This window comes from Bombyx mandarina, chromosome 12 (genome assembly GCF_030267445.1).
Source record: "Bombyx mandarina strain Sakado chromosome 12, ASM3026744v2".
Taxonomy (NCBI): Eukaryota; Metazoa; Arthropoda; class Insecta; order Lepidoptera; family Bombycidae; genus Bombyx; species Bombyx mandarina.
Window position 1 is genome coordinate 4841499 of NC_143219.1, and position 25780 is coordinate 4867278.

The following is a 25780-nucleotide window of genomic DNA, read 5'->3' on the forward strand; positions in this document are numbered from 1 at the left end:
ACACGGTCTCAAACAAAGTAGCACTCGAAACTGTCACTCAGCACTCAACAATTATTATACCTACGTACTATACTATAGTTATGCTAACACTAACAATATCTTTCGCAAATTCAACCTTACGCGCATTGTGTAAGGTTGTTATTACAAATAGTGTACAATAAATAATCAAATTTTAATACATTAAATTAATTTAATACATCAATGCAGCGTTATGTAATATTTCTTACATGTAATCTTGCACCTATTCATATCTATATATATAAAAGAAAGTCGTGTTAGTTACTTCACTTATAACTCAAGAACGGCTGAACCGATTTAGCTGAAAATTGGCAGGGAGGTAGTTTAGAGCCAGGAGAAGGACATAGGATACTTTTTATCCCGTTCGACATCATTCCCGTGTGACTTGACATTTAACGTCAGTCACTATAAAACGTGGTATAACAAAAAAGAATCAGACTTGGAATAACAAAATTGACGTATAATGACAGCTATGTAATGACGTATGGATGACAATTTGATATTTGTAAGAAATCATTAATAAAACTATTTCTATTAAATAAATAATTCACATTATTGCCCAATTGCCCATTCGTATAAACAGTGAAGTGAACTATAAAACTCGGTATGGTTGAAAATTTAAGTTTTTAGGTGAAGTGAAGTTTAATTAATAATGCCGCGACCAAGACGATCGAATCTTTCCCGACAAAGCCGTGATGCAAGAAGAATACGAAATACTGCAAATGAAAGGACTGAAGAAGAACAAGAAATAGCACGTGAACAGCGCCGCGATAGTATGGCTCGACTTCGTGCTTCTCAATCACGAGAGCAAAGTGAAGCAGCCCGTGAAACAGCTCGGTTGGCAATGCAGAATCGTCGAGCGAACAACAGAGGTCAACAAATAGATAATTTGCGACGCAGAACAAGATATTTATCAAGTGCTGATTTGAATCGAGCAGCGTTTCAATACGATTGCAGCAATGATTACAGCTTGCATCCTAGCGTTTGCATTGGGCAAATGGACGTAGTTTGCGAGTATTGTGGTGCATTAAAATTTTCCGGAGAAACGCCTGGATTATGCTGCCTTAATGGTAAAGTGAAATTGCCATTGTTGACTCCGCCACCTGAGCCATTGTATTCATTGCTTTGTGGCGAAACACAAGAATCACGCCACTTTCTTGCAAATACTCAAAAATACAATGGTTGTTTCATTTAAGGTACATTTAAGGTATTTATTTTTGTACTTATATACAATGTAGTTAAAGAATAACTTACTTTATCTATTGGTACCTATGTAGTATATTTGCTAATTCTGAACTCTACTCTCCCACCGAAAAAAGTGTTTATAACCCAGTTAATACTGTCTGGTTTTTATTTTGTAGATACAAGGACAGATTCATCATCGAATTGGATCATTACTACCTTTCGAAGATACACAGAATAAATTTTTACAAATATATTTCATGGGCAACATGGAAGAACAACCTGACCAACGCATGATGTTCATGAAGCAGACACTGCAAGTCTTGAAGAATTGCTCTCTTCATTCCTGCATTGATCTCTAGGCGGAAGCAAGGCGATGCGGTTCCTGGGTATCCAGATGTGCGTTCTACTGATGCTCTTGGTCGTATGTATACAGTTCATCCAAAGAATAATGAATTGCGGTTGTTGCTGGTAAATGTGCGTGGGCCAACGTCATTTGAGTCACTACGAACTGTTAATGGTGTAATATTCCCAACATATCGTGCTGCATGTGAAGAATTGAAGTTATTAGAAAACGATAGTCATTGGGATACGACAATCGCTGAAGCCATTATCTCTGCATCTCCAAGTCAGATACGCACATTATTCGCTATCATAATTTCGACATGTTTTCCATCAAACCCATGTAACCTGTGGCACAAATACAAGGATAATATGTCAGAAGATATTTTACATCAAATTCGTGTCAGTTCCAGAAATCACGATATTGAGATGAATGAGGAGATACATAATCGTGCTTTATTCTTGATCGAAGATATGTGTTACCTCATGTGCGGTAATTTATTAATCAGGTTAGGAATGCCAGCACCATATCGTGAAATGAATGACGCATTTAATCGAGAATTGGAAAGGGAACGTGAATATGATCACCAGGAATTAGATTTAGTAGTTCAAACGAATATACCCCTGTTGAATTACCAACAAAAGGAAGTTTATGATACTTTAATGAAGGCAATCGATGATGAAAATGGTGGTTTATATTTCCTAGATGCCCCTGGTGGAACTGGCAAGACATTCCTCATGTCATTAGTTTTAGCAACTGTTCGGGCGAGATTTAACATAGCGGTTGCAGTTGCTTCTTCTGGAATAGCAGCCACATTGTTAGAAGGATGCCGTACGGCTCATTCAGCATTCAAATTACCGTTAAATCTTCAAACTATTGAAGAACCAACGTGTAATATTGCAAAACACTCAGCAATGGCCAAAGTTTTAGCGGTATCGAAAATCATCATCTGGGACGAATGCACAATGGCGCATAAACGTGCATTAGAAGCACTTAACCGAACATTAAAAGATTTACGCAATGACTCGAGATGTTTTGGAGGAGCAATGATTTTACTTTCTGGCGATTTCCGCCAAATACTGCCAGTAATTCCAAGATCTACGGCTGCCGACGAAATAAACGCTTACCTCAAATCGTCAAATCTATGGCGCCATGTGAAGAAACTGCAACTGACAACAAACATGAGAGTTACATTGCTTAATGATACATCTGCTGAAGATTTCTCAGAGCAATTGCTGACTATCGGTAATGGTCAAGTACCTGTCGATGAATCGAGCGGATTAATATCATTTCCAAATAATTTATGTAATTTTGTCTCATCAAAAGACGAACTTATCAACAATGTATTTCCAGAAATTATTTCTAACTACAAAAATTATGAATGGATGAGTGAGCGAGCAATTTTAGCGGCTAAGAATAAAGATGTAAATGACCTAAACTACATAATTCAAAATAAGATCATTGGAACAATGCATTCATTCAAATCTATTGACTGCGTCACAAATGAAGATGAAGCCACCAACTATCCAATTGAATTTTTAAACTCTTTGGACGTGCCTGGCTTACCACCGCACAATTTACGCCTAAAGGTTGGCTCCGTAGTAATCATGCTTCGAAACATAAACCAACCAAAACTGTGCAACGGTACGCGTTTGGTGGTTAGAAAATTGACGAACAATGTAATTTACGCTACGATAATGATAGGAAAATTCAAAGGTGAGGAAGTTCTCATTCCGAGGATACCGATGATCCCAACCGATATGCCGTTTGAATTTAAAAGACTTCAATTTCCGATACGTCTTGCATTTGCCATGACCATCAACAAATCACAAGGCCAATCCTTAAAAGTTTGTGGTTTAAATCTAGAACATTCATGTTTTTCCCATGGTCAATTATACGTGGCATGTTCACGGGTCGGAAGACCATCTGCGTTGTTTGTTTTTGCGCCTGATAATAAAACAAAAAATGTCGTGTATCACAAGGTACTTAAATGAAGAGCAACCTATGTACTAAAATACAGAAATAATTATGAATGATTGATGTAGAAATTTAATTTTTTTTGTATTTTTTCCAATAAAAAAAAAAACTGCTTATTTATTGACATTAAGGCGGAACAAAGTTCGCCGGGTCAGCTAGTCAGTGTATATTTAACAAAGTTTTTTAATTAACAACACTAATAAAGAAGTGTTGATGTGCTTACCGTCTAAACTCCTCCTCTGAATTGTTTGTGTTCACAAAAGGGGTATAACACTCCTACAAAGACGAGGATGATCGTATCTTAGAGTTCGTAATAGAAAAGTAGTAAAAGTCAAAAAAAAAATTGAGATTAAAAACAAGCGGCGTGTGGGTGTACTATTCGCGCGGTGCGGTCAGTGATAGTATTTTTTTTCTTCTTTTTTTTTGTTGTTTTTGGAACGAAGTTTCTTTTTTTTTTTCCTACCTAAGCTGATAGCCTTAGGGGCTATTTCAGCGTAACCCTAACGTTTGTAGGTGAGCTCACGTGGCTCAAACCTGATGACGTTGCTAACACGAACCCTAGCAAGAGTCGTGCTTCACAGAATCTACCACCGGATCGGAAACGTGACCCACTGAGAAGATCCGGCGAGAAACTCAGTGGGCTGTGCCTGAGAGTTAATTTACTCGTCGAGCCCTTCGTCGCAAGCGACGGGTTCGACGAGAACGGTGACCGGAAAGTTTCTTATGGGACGATGCGTAGGGGTACCCTAACCGGGAAAAAACGTCCGTAACGTAATATTTTTCTATTTAGTTTGTTATTAACAGATGTCACTGCATGTGAATTCAACAATTCGATAGACGTATAGTAAGCGGCACGTAAGTTGGCAAGGTTTTGGTGTAGTGAGGGTAATGTCGCGCATGGTGCACATTGCAACAAAAAAATGGTCACTTTTATTGCCGCATATAATTTAATTTAATTTTTTATTTGCCGTAATTTGTTTTTAAGGCTTTGTGTTTAGACGAAAGTTAAAGAAAAGAGAAGAACTCGTGAAGTGTATTAGGTGCTATAAATAAAATACAATTAAAAGTTAAGAAGTTTATTTAAAAAATATACTTAATATTAAAAATTATGTGTCGCCGTCGTCACTATTATTTTCTAATAGTGCTACCCCTTGGATTAAATTTATGGTAGCACCTGAGCTGGTGGAAGGAGTTGGCTCCTCATCGTTGACATAACGAAGAGTCGCTGTCGTCACTGGCGTAAATAATAAAACGCTCACTGACTGAATCGACTATATGGTCATTGGTATTTGGTCCTGGCATTGCAAACAAATTTAAAAGAATAACACTCGTAACAAAAACTAAATTTAAAACAATAATAACAACTCGTAACAAAAACCCAATATAAACAAAGGGCTCCTACAATTTAATAGGCGCATGTGTAATCACGGAGCGAACGGAACGTGGACGCGGTGCGGGAGGGGAGGGTCGACTGACTCACCAATCGTGCGCTCGGAACGGTGCTACGTCTTTCCCCGCGTCCCGCTTGACAACCAAAGAGACCTAAAAAACGACTTCTGCGCATCTTACGACTCTTGCCAAGTTACGTGCCGCTTACTATAATTGTGACGTGACGTTGCATGTGACTTTTAGAGTTAGTGCAAAGTTTTTAAGTAATTGAATTAAAAATAACTCGTTTGTGGAAACGCGCTGGGCATTACTTATATAATATACTGATGGTACTATGAACTCAACGGCTAATTACTACCATATTTTCTTAAAAACAGTGATGCGTTGCGTGGGTTCACTTGTTGTTTTTAATGTATGTTAACGAATCAACGTCGCGTCATACATTGATGGCTGTGATTGGCCAACGATTACCTCATATCGCACGAACCAATCACAAAACAGGAAACGCAATAGTGGCACCAATTGTCGAAATTTAAAATTTACACACGAAGAAAAAAGATGGACGCGCATTTCAATTTTGTAATTTTGTAAAATAATTAAAAATAATATAATGAGTATTTGAAGAAGTAAACGCATTTATTCATTTTCTTCTTCCACCTCAAGATACCTATAAGAAATAGACGCAACAATGTACAAATAAGTACATCACACAAATGATGTTGGGTGGCACACAACAGGGTCGTCGTGATCTGTACAGATCCCGCTTGTTTATGAGAGAAATAAAAAAAATACACTTAAATGACTTTATTGTACCGAGACTAATATCAAGCGTCTTTGCATCCTCAAAGAACTTTCGTAGACTGTTCAGCTACGAATTCATAAGGTCTTTGGGCACATCTCCAGAAAGGTAGATTCCATGGAGAAACTTGTCGTACAGGGACGTGTAGAAGGCAGAAGACCTAGAGCTCGCTCTCCCACGCGCTGGATTGATCTCATCATCAGCACTACCAAAGCCAGCGTAGTACGATGTGCTCGCAATTTTAACAGCCGTCTCCATTGGGGTAACATTGTTCGATTTGCGGCTGCTTTGGAAGCGAGCGGCGACGATGAGACGCAACCCTATCCATCGATAACCACGACTACTCTGCCAAGAGTATCCGATTTGGAAGGAAGACATTATGCCCAAATGTAATAAGTATGGGCGAACATTTTTCTCTTTTCTTTTTTTATTGCTTGGATTGGTGGACGGGCTCACAGCCCACCTGGTGTTAAGTGGTTACTGGAGCCCCTAGACATCCACAACGTAAATGCGCCGCCTACCTTGAGATATAAGTTCTAAGGTCTCAAGTATAGTTACAACGGCTGCCCCACCCTTCAAACCGAAACGTATTACTGCTTCACATATGTATTCATCTTTTTTGTAACGAATTTTATGATATACTAGCTGACCCGGCGAACTTTGTTCCGCCTTAATGTCAATAAATAAGCAGTTTTTTTTTTTATTGGAAAAAATACAAAAAAAATTAAATTTCTACATCAATCATTCATAATTATTTCTGTATTTTAGTACATAGGTTGCTCTTCATTTAAGTACCTTGTGATACACGACATTTTTTGTTTTATTATCAGGCGCAAAAACAAACAACGCAGATGGTCTTCCGACCCGTGAACATGCCACGTATAATTGACCATGGGAAAAACATGAATGTTCTAGATTTAAACCACAAACTTTTAAGGATTGGCCTTGTGATTTGTTGATGGTCATGGCAAATGCAAGACGTATCGGAAATTGAAGTCTTTTAAATTCAAACGGCATATCGGTTGGGATCATCGGTATCCTCGGAATGAGAACTTCCTCACCTTTGAATTTTCCTATCATTATCGTAGCGTAAATTACATTGTTCATCAATTTTCTAACCACCAAACGCGTACCGTTGCACAGTTTTGGTTGGTTTATGTTTCGAAGCATGATTACTACGGAGCCAACCTTTAGGCGTAAATTGTGCGGTGGTAAGCCAGGCACGTCCAAAGAGTTTAAAAATTCAATTGGATAGTTGGTGGCTTCATCTTCATTTGTGACGCAGTCAATAGATTTGAATGAATGCATTGTTCCAATGATCTTATTTTGAATTATGTAGTTTAGGTCATCTACATCTTTATTCTTAGCCGCTAAAATTGCTCGCTCACTCATCCATTCATAATTTTTGTAGTTAGAAATAATTTCTGGAAATACATTGTTGATAAGTTCGTCTTTTGATGAGACAAAATTACATAAATTATTTGGAAATGATATTAATCCGCTCGATTCATCGACAGGTACTTGACCATTACCGATAGTCAGCAATTGCTCTGAGAAATCTTCAGCAGATGTATCATTAAGCAATGTAACTCTCATGTTTGTTGTCAGTTGCAGTTTCTTCACATGGCGCCATAGATTTGACGATTTGAGGTAAGCGTTTATTTCGTCGGCAGCCGTAGATCTTGGAATTACTGGCAGTATTTGGCGGAAATCGCCAGAAAGTAAAATCATTGCTCCTCCAAAACATCTCGAGTCATTGCGTAAATCTTTTAATGTTCGGTTAAGTGCTTCTAATGCACGTTTATGCGCCATTGTGCATTCGTCCCAGATGATGATTTTCGATACCGCTAAAACTTTGGCCATTGCTGAGTGTTTTGCAATATTACACATTGGTTCTTCAATAGTTTGAAGATTTAACGGTAATTTGAATGCTGAATGAGCCGTACGGCATCCTTCTAACAATGTGGCTGCTATTCCAGAAGAAGCAACTGCAACCGCTATGTTAAATCTCGCCCGAACAGTTGCTAAAACTAATGACATGAGGAATGTCTTGCCAGTTCCACCAGGGGCATCTAGGAAATATAAACCACCATTTTCATCATCGATTGCCTTCATTAAAGTATCATAAACTTCCTTTTGTTGGTAATTCAACAGGGGTACATTCGTTTGAACTACTAAATCTAATTCCTGGTGATCATATTCACGTTCCCTTTCCAATTCTCGATTAAATGCGTCATTCATTTCACGATATGGTGCTGGCATTCCTAACCTGATTAATAAATTACCGCACATGAGGTAACACATATCTTCGATCAAGAATAAAGCACGATTATGTATCTCCTCATTCATCTCAATATCGTGATTTCTGGAACTGACACGAATTTGATGTAAAATATCTTCTGACATATTATCCTTGTATTTGTGCCACAGGTTACATGGGTTTGATGGAAAACATGTCGAAATTATGATAGCGAATAATGTGCGTATCTGACTTGGAGATGCAGAGATAATGGCTTCAGCGATTGTCGTATCCCAATGACTATCGTTTTCTAATAACTTCAATTCTTCACATGCAGCACGATATGTTGGGAATATTACACCATTAACAGTTCGTAGTGACTCAAATGACGTTGGCCCACGCACATTTACCAGCAACAACCGCAATTCATTATTCTTTGGATGAACTGTATACATACGACCAAGAGCATCAGTAGAACGCACATCTGGATACCCAGGAACCGCATCGCCTTGCTTCCGCCTAGAGATCAATGCAGGAATGAAGAGAGCAATTCTTCAAGACTTGCAGTGTCTGCTTCATGAACATCATGCGTTGGTCAGGTTGTTCTTCCATGTTGCCCATGAAATATATTTGTAAAAATTTATTCTGTGTATCTTCGAAAGGTAGTAATGATCCAATTCGATGATGAATCTGTCCTTGTATCTACAAAATAAAAACCAGACAGTATTAACTGGGTTATAAACACTTTTTTCGGTGGGAGAGTAGAGTTCAGAATTAGCAAATATACTACATAGGTACCAATAGATAAAGTAAGTTATTCTTTAACTACATTGTATATAAGTACAAAATAAATACCTTAAATGTACCTTAAATGAAACAACCATTGTATTTTTGAGTATTTGCAAGAAAGTGGCGTGATTCTTGTGTTTCGCCACAAAGCAATGAATACAATGGCTCAGGTGGCGGAGTCAACAATGGCAATTTCACTTTACCATTAAGGCAGCATAATCCAGGCGTTTCTCCGGAAAATTTTAATGCACCACAATACTCGCAAACTACGTCCATTTGCCCAATGCAAACGCTAGGATGCAAGCTGTAATCATTGCTGCAATCGTATTGAAACGCTGCTCGATTCAAATCAGCACTTGATAAATATCTTGTTCTGCGTCGCAAATTGTCTATTTGTTGACCTCTGTTGTTCGCTCGACGATTCTGCATTGCCAACCGAGCTGTTTCACGGGCTGCTTCACTTTGCTCTCGTGATTGAGAAGCACGAAGTCGAGCCATACTATCGCGGCGCTGTTCACGTGCTATTTCTTGTTCTTCTTCAGTCCTTTCATTTGCAGTATTTCGTATTCTTCTTGCATCACGGCTTTGTCGGGAAAGATTCGATCGTCTTGGTCGCGGCATTATTAATTAAACTTCACTTCACCTAAAAACTTAAATTTTCAACCATACCGAGTTTTATAGTTCACTTCACTGTTTATACGAATGGGCAATTGGGCAATAATGTGAATTATTTATTTAATAGAAATAGTTTTATTAATGATTTCTTACAAATATCAAATTGTCATCCATACGTCATTACATAGCTGTCATTATACGTCAATTTTGTTATTCCAAGTCTGATTCTTTTTTGTTATACCACGTTTTATAGTGACTGACGTTAAATGTCAAGTCACACGGGAATGATGTCGAACGGGATAAAAAGTATCCTATGTCCTTCTCCTGGCTCTAAACTACCTCCCTGCCAATTTTCAGCTAAATCGGTTCAGCCGTTCTTGAGTTATAAGTGAAGTAACTAACACGACTTTCTTTTATATATATAGATTTTATTACAATAACTAGCTGACCCGGCAGACTTCGTAGAGCCTCAATCGATAAATAAAAGATCTAAATTTTTGTATAAGGTAAACTTAAAACAAACAAAAGGAATCCGTCCGACGGGGGGGACATCAAAGGAAAAACAAAATTGTTATTTTTATTTAATTCCGAGCATTTTCATATTTATCTACCTTTTAAACCTTCTCTGGAGTTCCACAAATAATTCAAGACCAAAATTAGCCGGTTAGCAAATCGGTCCAGCCGTTCTCGAGTTTTAGCGAGACTGACGAACAGCAATTCATTTTTATATATATAGAAGAAGAAGATTACAAGATTTAATGATGATTTTGAATAATCGAAGTGTGATTATCAAACTTTGTTCACATGCCGTTCTTTAATACTGACTTCACGGCGCCCCTCCTGGCTGAGCCTTTGCTCGCCCACCTGTCCTGGTGAAACTGGAAAGGCCTCCGGGCCACCAGTAATCTCTCAATCATAAAAAAACCCTACATGTTTTTGGATTCTAGACTAAACAAAATTCCATAGTTTCAATAACAAAACCATTAAAGTGTTTCTCAACGACAATGCCTTTATTTTATAATAGCTTTACTATTCACATTTCACATTCCAATTTTATTCAAAACAACATTATTAAAATAACAAGCAAAAGAGTGAAATTTTCCTCCACAACCTATGAGGTACATAACTGAAAGGGCATTACATAACACAGACTATAAATATTTCGTTCTGTGAATTCGTTTTAGCTAGAACTTTACACAGTCAATCGCTAACTCAAAATAAACCACTGTTTCATGTGAACTGTGTTCGCGGAAAAACTATTAATTATTAGGTAGCGTAATACCTAAAAGGGAAGATATATAAGACCTTAATAAGGCCTGCCGTCTTGTATGGATCAGCTTGTTGGACCACTAAAGTGGCGGACGAAAGGCGATTGCATGCAGCAAAGATGCGAATGTTGCGATGGATGTGTGGAGTAACGAGAATGGATAGAATACGGAATGAATATGTTAGAGGAAGTCTGAAAGTAGCACCTGTGACTTTGTGACAGAGAAGCTGAGAAGTGCGCGTTTGGGATGGTATGGACATGTGATGAGACGAAATGAAAATGAGGTTGGTAAGAAAATGTTAACTATGAATGTGGAAGGATATAGAGGAAAAGGTAGACCTAAGAAGAAACGGACGGATTGTGTGAAAGACGATATGGGTAAGAGGGGAGTGAGCGAAGAAATGGTATATGATAGAAGAGTATGGAAGGAGAAAACATGTAGCGCCGGCCTCAAGTAACTGGGAGAAGAGCCGGATAATAATGATGATGATGATGATGATGATGATGTAAAATGATACGATGTATAAATGATCGAACGATACAAACATTGAATGGAACTTCTGTTATATTCGATCGCCGATAAACACTGTTCGTATTAAGTGTTGACATTACAAAGTACGTGAATTGTTTTGTTTGACTTGATAATGTTCGAACTAATGTTTAACTTTAGCACGTAAGTACACGGTACAAACGAGCCATCGATCTAATCTCTCAAAATGGATTCAAGTTTTGGTTTATGTCGATGAAAAATGGCGTGAATTTACTGAGAATGCATTGACTTTTTGGAAAAACCCGAGAAACCTCGTCAAACAATTTTGTTCTAATTTCCCACAGCTGTGCAATTTCACCGATAAGAAACATATAATAAGCTACCATTAGTATACCTGTAAATCTCAAGAAATTTTCTAAAACACGTCTTTCTTTTCAGCACTTCACTTTATAAAAAAAGCGGGATAAAACGCGTTTAAAATTGGTCCTTATTGAATAGTCTGTGGTTTATAAGACAGTATATTTTGTGTTACAACATATTTAAATATATAATTAATTCCATTGTTAACTGCAATTAAAACTATCCTGCACTGTGGTAGATTGACACGCAATTGACTTTGAATAAAAACTATTTTAACTAGTTGTAGTTTTTTATCTACACTAATTTAAGAAATTAATCAAAATATTTTTGAAATATTCACTATAGTATTTTTTTTAATATTTAACTAAAAATATCATTCTTTTACATGATGATGACGTCATCAGTAGAATACAGAAATTAAAGTCGTTGCCTCAAAATTTTTTAATAATGGCATCGCAAGGAGCCAATAGTCAAATTGAAAAAAAACAGAAGTCAGAAGAAGAAATTGTATTTATTTTTATCTGCCTATTTGTATGTACTATCTTTTGTTTTATTCGTATAAGGATCAAGCACCCCTCATCAAGTTTGAAAGAAATATTTCATGTTAAAATATTTATGATTCAATTTAATAGCTGCATACTTGCATTTATTTTTATTGTGGCATTATACGTTGTAGCGAAGTCTCTGAGTAAAGACGGTTAACCATGTTTTCACAACTGATTGTGCATATCAAGTACATTTATAATTATTATTCTAAATAGCAAAACCGCAGTGAATTTTGGTACGCATATGCATAGTATGTATAAAAAATAATAATAATACTAACAATCACGCCACGTTAACTCGTCCCGTAAAGAACTTGTGTTACAGGTACCAGATAACGGAAATAAATGTAAGATTTTTATTATACACATGATACATTTAAGATACATCCATAACCCTGGAAAAGATATTTATATTTATCATACAAATATCTTCCCTTGGCGGGATTCGAACCCGCGACCCCCTTGTGTAGTGACCATGTCACTTACCACTACACTAGACGGCCGTTAAAGTTTAACTATGTGCAGTTTTAAGAAGTTTACTAGTGTTGTTAATGGTAACAATAACAAATGTTATCGCATTTGCAGCGCTACCAGAATGCGATTCGGAACGAAAACGGAAATACGACACTCAAACCACTGTCAGTTTCCCACATTTTGCACGTTTCCGTGCGCTTCCCATCTAGTTGCAGATGAAAGAGATTTTTTTATGACTTTGATTTCCTATTTTGCTAAATCGAATCAAACGAAATGTGCGCTAATCAAGTGAAACATGCACCAGTTATAACATATTTTATATTTGAATACTATACAAACTATTATGTTTATGTATATATTTGTATTTGTGTATATATGTATATATTTACACTTATGTATTATATGTATTTATTTGTAATATAATATAAATTTCAATACACCTACCATTATTTACTCTGTAGTCCGTTCGGTTGACTGACTGATAGAAAATTCCTTAGGCATGAAGTCCGCCTATGTAAATTTTACATGAAGTGTAATAAATAAATTAAGAACACAGAGTAAGAATAAATATATTGTTTATAGCTCAGTGTGGCGATATGGACACTAAGGCCTTTTTTTTATAAGATATGATGGTTAGAACGATTTCATGACGCAACGAAACTCATAGCAAGAAAATATGACTGATATGTCAGTTAACCTGTTTCAATAGCGTTAGTAACGACTAGGGTTTTTAGTATATATATTTTTTATTGCTTAAATGGATGGACTAGCCCACAGCCCACCTGATGTTAAGTGGTTACTGGAGCCCATAGACATCTACAACGTAAATGCGCCACCCACCTCGAGATATAAGTTCTAAGGTCTCAGTATAGTTACAACGGCTACCCCACCCTTCAAACCGAAACGCATTACTGCTTCACGGCGGAAATAGGCGGGGTGGTGGTACCTACCCGTGCGGACTCACAAGAGGTCCTACCACCAGTGATTACGCAAATTATAATTTTGCGGGTTTGGTTTTTATTACACGATGTTATTCCTTCACCGTGGAAGTCAACCGTGAACATTTGTTGAGTACGTATTTCATTAGAAAAATTGGTACCCGCCTGCGGGATTCGAACACCGGTGCATCGCTACATACGAATGCACCGGACGTCTTATCCTTTAGGCCACGACGACTTCAAAACAAGTATGGAGAACACTGGGAACAAACATGCATGAGGCTTCCATTATAAAGTCACTCTATGGTCGGAAGACGTCAAAAGGTTACCCTTATACCTTCTTGAATTCCCTGGTTCATTTAATTGTTTCAATGGACTCAACCAGCTAGCTGATTTGTACCGAAAATGTTACTGGTGATTTGTTAACCTTATTAAATTTTGGCCCTCTAAACTTGAATTTTAATTATAACATTTTTATTAAATTACGCCTTTAATGTTTATTTTGTAATCTAAACAAACTCGTTCCATTCGAAAATTCTTCCAAACATTGTAACAAGAAAAAGTCCACGTTTTTCCCTGACTCACACCGCAGCGCAAAGAGACAACTAAATTCAACTAACTCCGCGGGAACAAAGTTCTGTTTGAACCAGTTTATTCGTGTTGGCTTTAAAACTGCAATGTAACGACTGCTCAGCTTTATCCAAATAGATTGTTCTAATACGGTAAGTTTTTGGAGTAAAAACCATTGGAGTTTTCACTAAAAATGAAAAAACCATAATTTGGAAAAATAATTCACTATAAATTAAAATGAAAATAATACTGGTCATAAAAGAAAACTTTATTGTTAAAAGTTTTATTGAAGCAATTCTAATGAAATATCTGCCTATGTGTAGCGAAACATTTTTTTGTATGTAAGTAAACACGTGCCATTCACGACTTTTCCGCTTGATCCACTTGATCTGATCCAAGAATTACTTTAATTAACTTTATAAACCCCTATGAACATATACTACGTTGTGAAACATTATTTTGGCATTAAAATTGAATCTCAAAAAGAAAATAGTACCAGACAAAATCTTTTTTTTTCTTTTTTTTCTTATCATAAGCGAGTGGACGAGTTTTAAGCAAGTCATAATTGAATTTTAATTAACTTTAAAAAAAAGAAGGTACCTATGGCTATTGCGGCTTAATATCAAGTTCATTGTATTCATATTATCATTTCCGATATTTAGGAAGGATCAGTTGATCGCAGAGGTATACAGAAAAAAGAAAACTGTAAGAACGTAAAAACTGAGCCTTATCATTTTCAACTTCAAACTTCAAAATGCAATCTTGAACGCCTGAAACGGTATTGTTTGTTCGTGGCACATCATTGGAAGCAAGAATGTTATCTGAATAATGTACCAAACAATAATGTAGCAAAACACCGTAGCCTTAAGCTTAGTTTAGCTCTATGTCAATCATATTTCTATACAAATTACCATCAGTAGTATATACTCATTCAAAAATATTAAGGGTTTTTCTATATGGATGCTCGAACTTTGACAGCTCATAGCGGCCATCATGGTAAAGCGCTAACTGCCAAATTTGGCATGAACACATATTTTGTTGTGACATTTCACCATGGAACGCTACATGGTTGTCCGGCGGTATCATCGGCCCTTATTTCTTCGATGATGCGAAAGGTGCCGCACTCACTGTCAATGGCGACCGATATCGGACGATGATAACAAACTTATTGTGGCCTAGGATAGATGGTATAGATTTCCATCTCGATGGTCTCAAGACCATACTATTGAATTTACAAACCCGACTTAGTACGTGAACTAAGCTGCAGCAACCAGGACAATAACAACAAAAATATGACTATGATATTTCGAATGTAAAATATGTACATCTTATATCAAATTAGCTCTTCGAAATTCGCAGAATATTTACCGCGACAGCACACAGCTAAATCTTGGGAATCTCGGTTTCAAGACCCTCTAAAATTAATAAGTATACCTCACCACCATTTCATAGGCATTTTCATTTCGTACAGTAGAAATCGAGCTTGAAATTAAAAGCTCACTGCCTCAATAAATCCGTCGAAGATTACACGGATTAAATACGAGATAATTACTAAGAAAGGATCGCTTGCTTCGAGACTATGCCGCGTTTAAAGCTTCCTCTGTACCAACAGAAAATTGATTAAAATACCAATGAGTATTTAAAAATGCGTCAGCCGTAACTTTAGTCGGAGAGTTATTCAACAATATTGCAACTACATTTTTCTTTTGCTTTTGATGAAATGGCTTTATGATAAGTTCCTTAAGTTGAAGCTGTTGGTTTTACATAGCGGTTGGAAGCGGTTGGTTTGTGGACATACGATATTATATGTATAAGTATAACTAGTGAATACTTATGGTATTTAACAAAAATATCGTTACAACATCCAAAATGACGTTAAGCACAATTAGCGACGAAAAATCGTCAGATCCTGATCATATTATTTCTTTTCTTAGATTTACGGATTGATATTTAACCACAATAAATAGTCACAATCTGATCAATACTACTAATACTTAAGTCAGATTAAACTACAGTAACCTCCAACATCCCGGCCTCAAAGTCTACAACTCTAAAGGAAATTCCCAAAGAATGAGCTCGGTTCGTTTCACGGACTAATTTCGGCTTTGTTGCGGAACGGCAGACCACAAGGAAAGTTGTCTGCGTCCCGGCGCCGAAGTACTTCGAGGTAAAATGGTTTTAATTTTAGTTGATAATTTTAAAACTATGAGACAGGCCCACACTGCTTGCGAACTAGAACACTTCTTGGAAATTAAATACTAATTCGAATAAAACTTGAAATGAGATTAGTAATAAACAACGTTAGTTACAATATTCGATATAATTAACGTAATAGTAAATAATAGGAGGAATACTTTGATATGTAAATACTGTGTATAAAATGTCTAGATGATTGCTTGAAGAAAGAATTGAAAACGAGCCAGTAAGCTCTAAAATTTTAAATTAGAATTCATAGTCCCATTTGATTTATAATTTAAAGGAAGTCCTTGAACAACTCTCTGAATTTCTAATGAGATAATAACTTCGTGTGTTCAAAGAGGGACATTTCTTAATTAGCGTGAGATCCCACTCGACTCACGATTTACCTGCTTCCTTCCCACACGTTGTATGTCAACATTTCAATAATATAATTCTTCCACGATAAAATTACCTCAAAGCTGCCTCTGACCCATGTACATTCACATTTAAATCCTACAATATAATGCAAAACAATCCAATCTACAACTCGGCATTTTCTTCCTTTACTTCGAATTATTAATAAAACAAATTTAATATTATGGATCAAATTCAAAATTTTCTTAACCTTTCTGGCTACCAAATTTCTTATTTTAATTTATACCTATTTACGCCTTTGGAATTTCTATTAATATATAATATATTCATAGTTATGTGATTGTACTCTCGGCAATGGATAGGTCGTATTATAGAATTTTCATATCAGTTTGAACAAGTGTATGGATACATAAATTATTCAATGGCACAAATGCAATGCATATAGTCAACTAAGTAAAACAGCCTAATGAAGTTCATTGTATAAATTCAATTGAATTATATCGATACCTGCGATCCGCGCATTCTGATTTCTTCATTGACCGTAGCCACGAAATATTGCAGAAAATGTACCTATTCATATAAAATCACAAAATACTTCTCACGGATCACAGTGCATCGTATGCCTTGAATATTGATGTCCAAATTCACTTACAGTTCACCTCATAAATTTGAGGGTGAGTTAAATTCATTGATATATGATTTAAATTTCGTAAATAATGCAACGGTTGATTCTATCTTCAAAAACTACTCGATGCATTGTAAATTTTCTATTTTTAATCCGACATTAAAAATAAACTTACAAATGTATGTGCTTATGTGCTCTTTTGTCAGCAGGATTCTGTAAATGGCGTCCACATAGTGTTATGATTTTGTTTGTTTGTTTGTTTTTTACGAGTCCGTTATTAGAATATTGCTTAGAACCCATTTTACTGGTGGTAGGACATCTTATGAGTCCGCACGGATAGGTACCACCACCCCTCCTATTTCTGCCGTGAAGCAGTAATGCGTTTCGGTTTGAAGGGTAGGGCAGCTATTGTAACTATATTGAGACCTTAGAACTTATATCTCAGAGTGGGTGGCGCATTTACGTTGTACCTACATGTATATGGGCTCCGGTAACCACTTAACACCAGGTGGGCCGTGAATTCGTCCACCCATCTAAGCAATAATAAATAAAAAGCAATAAAAAATAAATAATGCATTAACGTAAATGCCTGTAGAAGAGCGCCTTTTTTCTTTTTACATAGTTTTTAGATTAGCATTTACACGATTGTAACGCCGCCTCTTTCGAATCCAATGAATCCTCCTTGAAGCTGTAGAGGATTTAAAAGGCGGCTCTAAAAACATTATTTTCTATCAAACATTGTTTCCATTTTAATTTTCGCTTCAGGGCTTCATGTCAGTACTGTTTCAATAATATCGGGAGGAGTTGACGACAATGACACCACTCGAAAATCCTTTGAGAAACCCCATAGGTATTCCAATTTCCCGTCCTCGTCCTTAATTAAATAAATACAGATGAGTCACGAACCTGTATCGCCGATTTGGACTGTTTTGTAGGCTTACCGCACCGCCAAAAATATTCCTACGGCCTGCGCATTGCTTTGTATAACCTGAACCAAGTTCCAAACGCACACATGGACCAGTCGTTTACACGCCACCTTGTATTTTGAGGGATTAAGTACAAAATTCTATTTCAAAGATCACTATCCTGCCCGTCAAACTGAAACATAGAGGTTAAAACCACATTTATCATCAGCTATAGCTAAGTTTCTTTTTTATTGACTTCGAAGGCAGACAACGATTGGCCACTAATGGTGTTGTCAACATCGGTATTGACGAGATTTAGTCTCACCAATAAAAAAATTGAAAACAGTTTTATCCCTAACGTTATAAGAAAACATTCAATTCCAACAAACAACTTTGTCATATTTAAAATAAATCGAATTTTAGCTGTCAATGATTACGATTAAATTTCGAACACTAGTTTAAATAGCTTTTTTTCTCTTCTTTTTGCAATAGCGTTTACTTTTTGCCAATGACGTAAATAAATTTTAGTGATATGAAATTATTTGTCCCGATTTCAAAGAAATTGAAGACCATATCGTGTTATTATTTTCTTAATTATCATTTCAAGGATTTCAAAGCAATTAATTGTAAATTGTCATTTTGCGTTAAACGCTCATAAATTCGTATAAGAAATTGTGCTACCTAATGACGTAATGCAACAAAAACTTAGTACATCCAACACTCACTGGTGGTGGGATCTCTTGTGAGTCACAACGTGCAGGACAAAAACTTATTAAGCGGAATTTATTTCAATTTTCCAAGTTCCAAACATGCCATTTTCACGTTTATTCATAAATATATGCTTAGAAAGCCGTAAGACGTGTCCTGAAAGTTACTTGATTTATTCGTCGCCCTCCTGTCTATGAAAAGGTTAAGCGAGGTAGCTGAAATGTTAAAAAGAAAGTTTTCCGATATATTATATATACATTCCGATAAACTGTTGGTTATAAAATTAAGTTGGCAAGTACTAGAACTTTACGCATAAATGTAACCCGAACTGAATGTATAGTTTTTTAAATTATTGCACTTTCTATATATTTTTTCTCATAGCGATATGGACTTTTTGGCGGGAAATCGAGGAGTGAAGTTGTGTGATTTGTTTTATTTTGTCTGTTTAGTGTTTCTTCAGGTTTAAATGTTTAATAACGGTGGTTTATTAACTGTTTAATATCTGTGAAAGGGCACAAATGTGGGAAAATGAAACAAAGCCGCTGGACGTAGCTTCTCGAGATCCTCCAATATAATAATCCAATAATTCCAATAATTATCTACCTAGTCTTGCCATAAATACCGTTACAAAAGAAAACAAAAAAAATTCTAGGGCAAATAGCATTTATTACTTTTACAGTGTTTTAGTTTAATACATAAATATAAAACAATTTAAAGTATAAAAAGCTTATTCGAAGTGGTCTCCATTGGTTGCAATACAGTCCTTTAAACGTTGAGGCCAGTTATCAGTAGAAGCACGCACTCTTTCCATGGGAAAAATTTTCACTGCCCATCGTACAGATTGTTTTAGGGACTCCAAATTATTATGGCGTTTAGAGCAAGCCGTACTCTCTAAAACTGACCATAAATCATAATCCAGCGGATTAAGATCGGGACTAGACGATGGCCAGTCTTCAGCTCTGATGAAGTCCGAAACGTTCATTTCCATCCAAGACTGTGTAGACCGAGCTTTATGATCTGGCGCCGAGTCTTGCTGGAAGGACCATTCTTGATTATTAAACATGGTGTTGTTAAGGGGCTTCACTACCTTCTCAAGAATGGTATCTTGATACACTTGTGCCGATGTTTTGATACCTTTTTCACAAAAGTATGGTTCAGTCACTCCTTCATAGCTAATACACCACCAAATCATCACTGAAGTTGGATAGTGCCCACGTTGCACTCTGTCGACTAATTGGGAAGCTTCCTTAGAGCTTTGAGCATAAATACGATCATTTTGTTTGTTAAAATATTGCTCAATTGTAAAAAAATTCTCATCCGTAAGCAAAAATTTTTATGACCTACCTTTACGTACCGCTTCAGTAGTTGTTTCGATTTTACCACCCTATTCTCTTTTTAATTATCAGTTAAGAAATGACCAGTATGTCTCTTATAGGCTGCAAGTTCTAAGTCATCTTTTAAAATACGCGACATGGTTCTAGGTGCTATCTTCATCTCCCGAGATAAAATCTTTTGCTTTCGGACAGGATTTCTTCGAATTCTTTCCCTTACTGCTTTGATCACCTTTTTCGTACGAACACTAGGTGGACGCCAGGTCTTTTTCTGTCACAAACAGAGGAGGTCTCATTGCACCAATTAATAGCCCGGTACACAAACATTTTACTAATACCAAGCGTGTGGAGGGTTTTAAAAATTGCATTTGGCTCCATACCTACTTTGTGTAATGCAATCACAGCAATTCGGTTCTCTTTATCACCCCACTCCATTTTAATATCGCAAAATATTGTACAATGTATTGGCTCCAAAATGAGAAAACTCAATGAGCAATCATATAAAAATGACAGATTCCAAATTCAAATGTAATATTTTGTTTATTTTTAATTGTAACAGTATTTATGGCCAGACTAAGTATATGTATAAATTTATATGATCTCAAGAGCGATATCTTTAATCTTTAGAAGTTTGTATCTAAACTAGCGTGCTTACACAGCACATTACAAACCGTTAGCTATGCTTAAAGAAGATTGAGGTAATTCTTTATAAGTTAATAATTGGTGTGTTGTGATGCACTTTTCAGGTGAAAATAGTTTAATATATAGTGCCGGAGAAGGTATTTTTCTAATATCGCAAAATATTGTACAATGTATTGGCGCCAAAATGAGAAAACTCAATCAGCAATCATATAAAAATGACAGATTCCAATTGAATGACAAATTCAAATGTAATATTTTGTTTATTTTTAATTGTAACAGTATTTATGGCCAGACTAAGTATTTTGAATATAATGTTAATTGAAAACAATATCAGGACGTTTCTTTATTTTGCAAATGAATGTATTATTGTTAATTGATGATTAACTGATAATTGATGATTTCACTGATTAAAAAAGAAATGCTTTAAAAACAATGATCCGTCAGAAAGGGTCATACGTCTATTTATTTATACAAATACTATTCATTCACTATTGTAATGATTCGACAGGAGACATCATTCGACTCGGAACACAAGTTTGAAGTTTGAAGAAGTCGTCGTGGCCTAAAGGATAAGACGTCCGGTGCATTCGTATATAGCGATGCAACGGTGTTCGAATCCCGCAGGCGGGTACCAATTTTTCTAATGAAATACATACTTAACAATTGTTCACGATTGACTTCCACGGTGAAGGAATAACATCGTGTAACAAAAATCAAAGCCGCAAAATTATAATTTGCGTATTTACTGGTGGTAGGACCTCTTATGAGATCGCACGGGTAGGTACCACCGCCACGCCTATTTCAGCCGTAAAGCAGTAATGCGTTTTGGCTTGAAGGATGGGGCAGCCGTTGTAACTATACTGAGACCTTAGAACTTATATCTCAAGGTGTGTGGCGCATTTACGTTGTAGATGTCTATGGGTTCCAGTAACCACTTACGACCAGGTGGGCTGTGAGCTCGTCCACACATCTAGGCAATAAAAAATAAATAAATAAAAAACAAGTATTTCTTTCTTAACTCTAACAGATTCTGTATCCTAATTAATAGAATAATAAAAAAATTAAGCATTCGTTTACTCGATCACAATGAAACTCACTTATGAACATCTAAAAATTAATATGATGAATAAAATGATAAAACTTCCGGCATTATTCAAAAATTTATGTCACGAGAGCGAAGAAACATTATTACTACATTAAATGTAATAAATATCGTACTTGAATCGAAAATCGATGTCTTAATCGTCTCTTCGTTCGTACTTTTCGGAACCAATTAATGAGCCGAACTTGACCGACTTCGTTAAGTGAATTGTACGAAATTTTCCAAGTTCGGTTTTGTCAGCTTTAATAAGCCGTGTCGATTGATATGCTAGAAAACAATGATTTAATTCGTAAATATTTTGATAAAGATAATTAATCAAGGAAATTTCTCGAGGATTATTGTGATTATTATCATTTAAATGATTTATACGTATTTCTGATTTTAACAGGATCTCCATGTTTAAGAGTGTACAAATATAAGTGCAATGCATTTTAAATTAGATTTTTTATTGCTCAGATGGGTGGATGAGCTCACGGCCCACCTGGTCTTAAGTGGTTACCGCAGCCCATGTTCATCAACAATGTAAATGTCGTAACTCATCTTGAGACATTAATCTCTAAGTCTAAGTCTCAGTTTTTCACAGTAGGCAGCCATTTTACCTAATTCTTCAAGCCAAAAGTATCACTGGTTCACTGCAGAAACAGGCAGGGTGGTGATAGCTGCCCACGCGGGCTCACAAGTCGCCTTACCACTAAGAATTACGTAAACTATAATTTTTGTGGGTTATATTTTTATTACACGATGTTTTTCCTTCATTGTGGAAGTCATTTGTGAACATTTATTATGTACTTGTTTCAATAAAAACCTGCCAGCGAGATTCGAACACCGATTCAGTCGCATCACTCGATACGAATGTACCGGGCGTCTTATCCTTCAGGCCACGACGACCTCTTTAAAATTAATTAGATAAAATCAAGTAGGTAGCTCCTATACACATATTTCCACACAAATTGGTCGAAATCTTGCTTTTTTTCGAAGCTAGATCCAACTATTCACCTACTATTAAGAAAATATTACAAGATAAAGTCAGTCACATCGCATGATAACGCAATATAACAATAAGCCGATCAACTAATCGACTGTTTTGGTGTCAATAATAACTTCATAGTACGCCTGGAGCCTGTTTTATTTTTTACCGAAATAGCAGGACAGTATAAATTCCGGTCAAAGTTGACCTGCTGTAACACGTTTTGGTTCCATAGTTTTTCTGCCGATACTATGACGAGCACCGGCAATGTAGATAGAATAAGACCTCACTTTCATACAATTAAAAAAAATATGTGTGGTGTCGTGGGACACCGGATAGGAACGAAGTTCCTTTTTATAAAAATATTAATTTTAAGTTTTATTTGAGATATAAAGACAATAATTATTCGGGTATACATCTTTTTTTATTATGTTGATAACAAACTAAATAGAAAACATCTTACGTTACGGACATTTTTCCCGGTTAGGGTACCCCTCCGCATCGTCCCATAAGGAACTTCGTTCCAAAAATCTAAATGTTTGTGATACACAACACCTTGGCTGTACCTCAGCCATTGCTGGTATCCATAAATGAAGGAGCCAACTCACCATTATGTGGGTCGTATAGTAGTCTGCCTTCGTAAACAATGAAAATAATCCAATAATAATGTTACTGCCTTTTACTAAATATATGTACGTATCTAAATACCGAAGGGGTTTCCGTTAAGCAAATAATACATTGAACTAGTTCAGATTTCTGACAATGGGTTACAGGTTCCTCAATCCGCCCTTTGTTCCTACAAGGTGGTGGCTAGATAATTGAGACCCACGATAGCGTGAATGAAAATTTAAATTAAACACGACCAGAGCTTCATAATTATTCATTGCTAAATTAATTTTGAAGTAACATTGAATAATTTAACAAAAGACCATACTGACACATGATTCATATTAAATGACATTTTTATTTTACTTTACCGTCGTCTTTGGAACTTTCAACCTTATGTGATCAGAATAACAGCTAGTCCGCCATTTAAATAAGAATGCAAGTTTGCTTCACTAAAAACACAGACCGAACGATGGCAACAAGTATATACTTGTTACTACTTATAATTGCCACGAAAATCGCTGGTAATCATTATAGAAAGCTGGGTGGGAAAAGAAGATACGAATTTTTTATTACAATTGTGTAGATGAGTATTATTCGTCAGATGTTAATTAGTAAGTGTCATACATGCATAACAACAATATCTTGAAATGAACTTTATATAAACTTTATAAAAAATGAATTATACTCCGATAACGGGAGTAGTATAAAACAAAAGAAAAACAAAAAAAGATGTCTTCCTGCCACTTTCTTAAGGTATAAGTGATCATAGTCGAATTTCGAGACGAAAACTAGTGGTAATTAAAACATGAAAAAATATTCAAATACAAGCAATATCAAATATTGTAAAGAAATAAAACGGAAACGTCCACAAAAACCTTTTATATTTAGATCTACGAATCAGTATAGTCAGCATGAAAACTAACTCGTATAATATGACACGAAATCTTCGTGCTCAGGAACTAATGGCCGTCAGGGTTTCCGCGTATAAAGCGAATGCAAACGAGGGGTTCCATGCTTCCAGAATGTCAAATCACAAAGGGTAATGCATTTCCACTTGAATAAGAATGGGCACTACACACTGATGTGTTCGCTTCTTTATCGATGTACTGTTTTAAAAGTATATTGGTTCTTTACAATGTAGAGTCATTGAATTTGACAAGTTTATTTTATTTTATTTTGAAGGCTAATAAGATCTTGTCTTTCAATCAATCTTTGTGGACTATTATCTACTACTAGCGGCCCGCTCCGGCTACGCTCGGGTCTTTAACAAAAATTTCAACGACGTTGTTTATTTTTTTTAAATAAAAGAACACTTATTGCGGCATAACTATAATAGTTAGACATAGGCTGTCGCGACACTTTTTGTAAATAATAATGTGTTCTACAAAGTCGTAGTACATTATTTTGTTCTATCATCAATAGTTTTCGCAGGGCACACGACGTAAAGAATATTTTAGGTAAAGTTTTTTACACCTTGGGTTACATTATTGGAGTTTTAGTAAGGATCCCTATTTTTTTTCAAAAAAGATTATAGCCTATGTCACTGGGAGATAATGTAGCTTCCAAGCAGTGAAAGAATTTTTCAAATCGGTTCAGTAGTTTCGAATCCTATTCAATACAAACAAACAAACAAATCTTCCCTCTTTATAATATTAGTATAGATAGTATAGATAACCGGGTAACGCGGTCTAGCAAAAAAACCTGTATCACAATCACCATTGCTGTGGACATTGGAGATGTCAAGACGCGAAGCAATCAGAACTTATCCGCTGTCGCAGTATTTTCGAGCGCATATAATATATGAGATATTTCTTGCACAAGTTATTTCAACTTCTCACATTCCACAACTCCAACCTAGATTTTTCTACGTTGTTACGGGTGCTCAGGCCAAATTTCTTCGACGAAGATACTCCGACCGGAAATCGAATACAGGCTTCGTGATAAAGTAAATGGAATTCTGATCATTAAACGAACACGGCATCTAGGTACAAATGTATCATGTTAGTAAATAGTGTCCATTGTTAATAGCAGGGCCGAAGGGTACATTTCAACCAAAAAAAAGAGGATGTGCTTATAGGACTTTGTACTTGTGGGCTTTGTAATAACGATAAAGTAAACGTTGATAAATTTTAAAGCCGGGGCTTAATTATAATTTTAAATTATAACATATAATGAATTAGATTTTGTGATTTTGGAACTCAACGCACACACGCACAGTCCAAAATATTTACTTTCATAGGAATTTTATTTATAAGCTGATGTTTCCAATTGGTTCCTGATGGCTTTAATGAAGACTCCATTGAATGGTTGGTGGTATAAGGCAAAGTCGATGACAAAAGATCT

General features: G+C 36.0%; 1 pseudogene; it reads left to right on the plus strand.

Moving 5' to 3' along the window:
• Nucleotides 1-542: 542 nt before the first annotated feature.
• On the plus strand, nucleotides 543-8583 carry LOC149501759 (uncharacterized; annotated as a pseudogene).
• Nucleotides 8584-25780: the final 17197 nt, after the last annotated feature.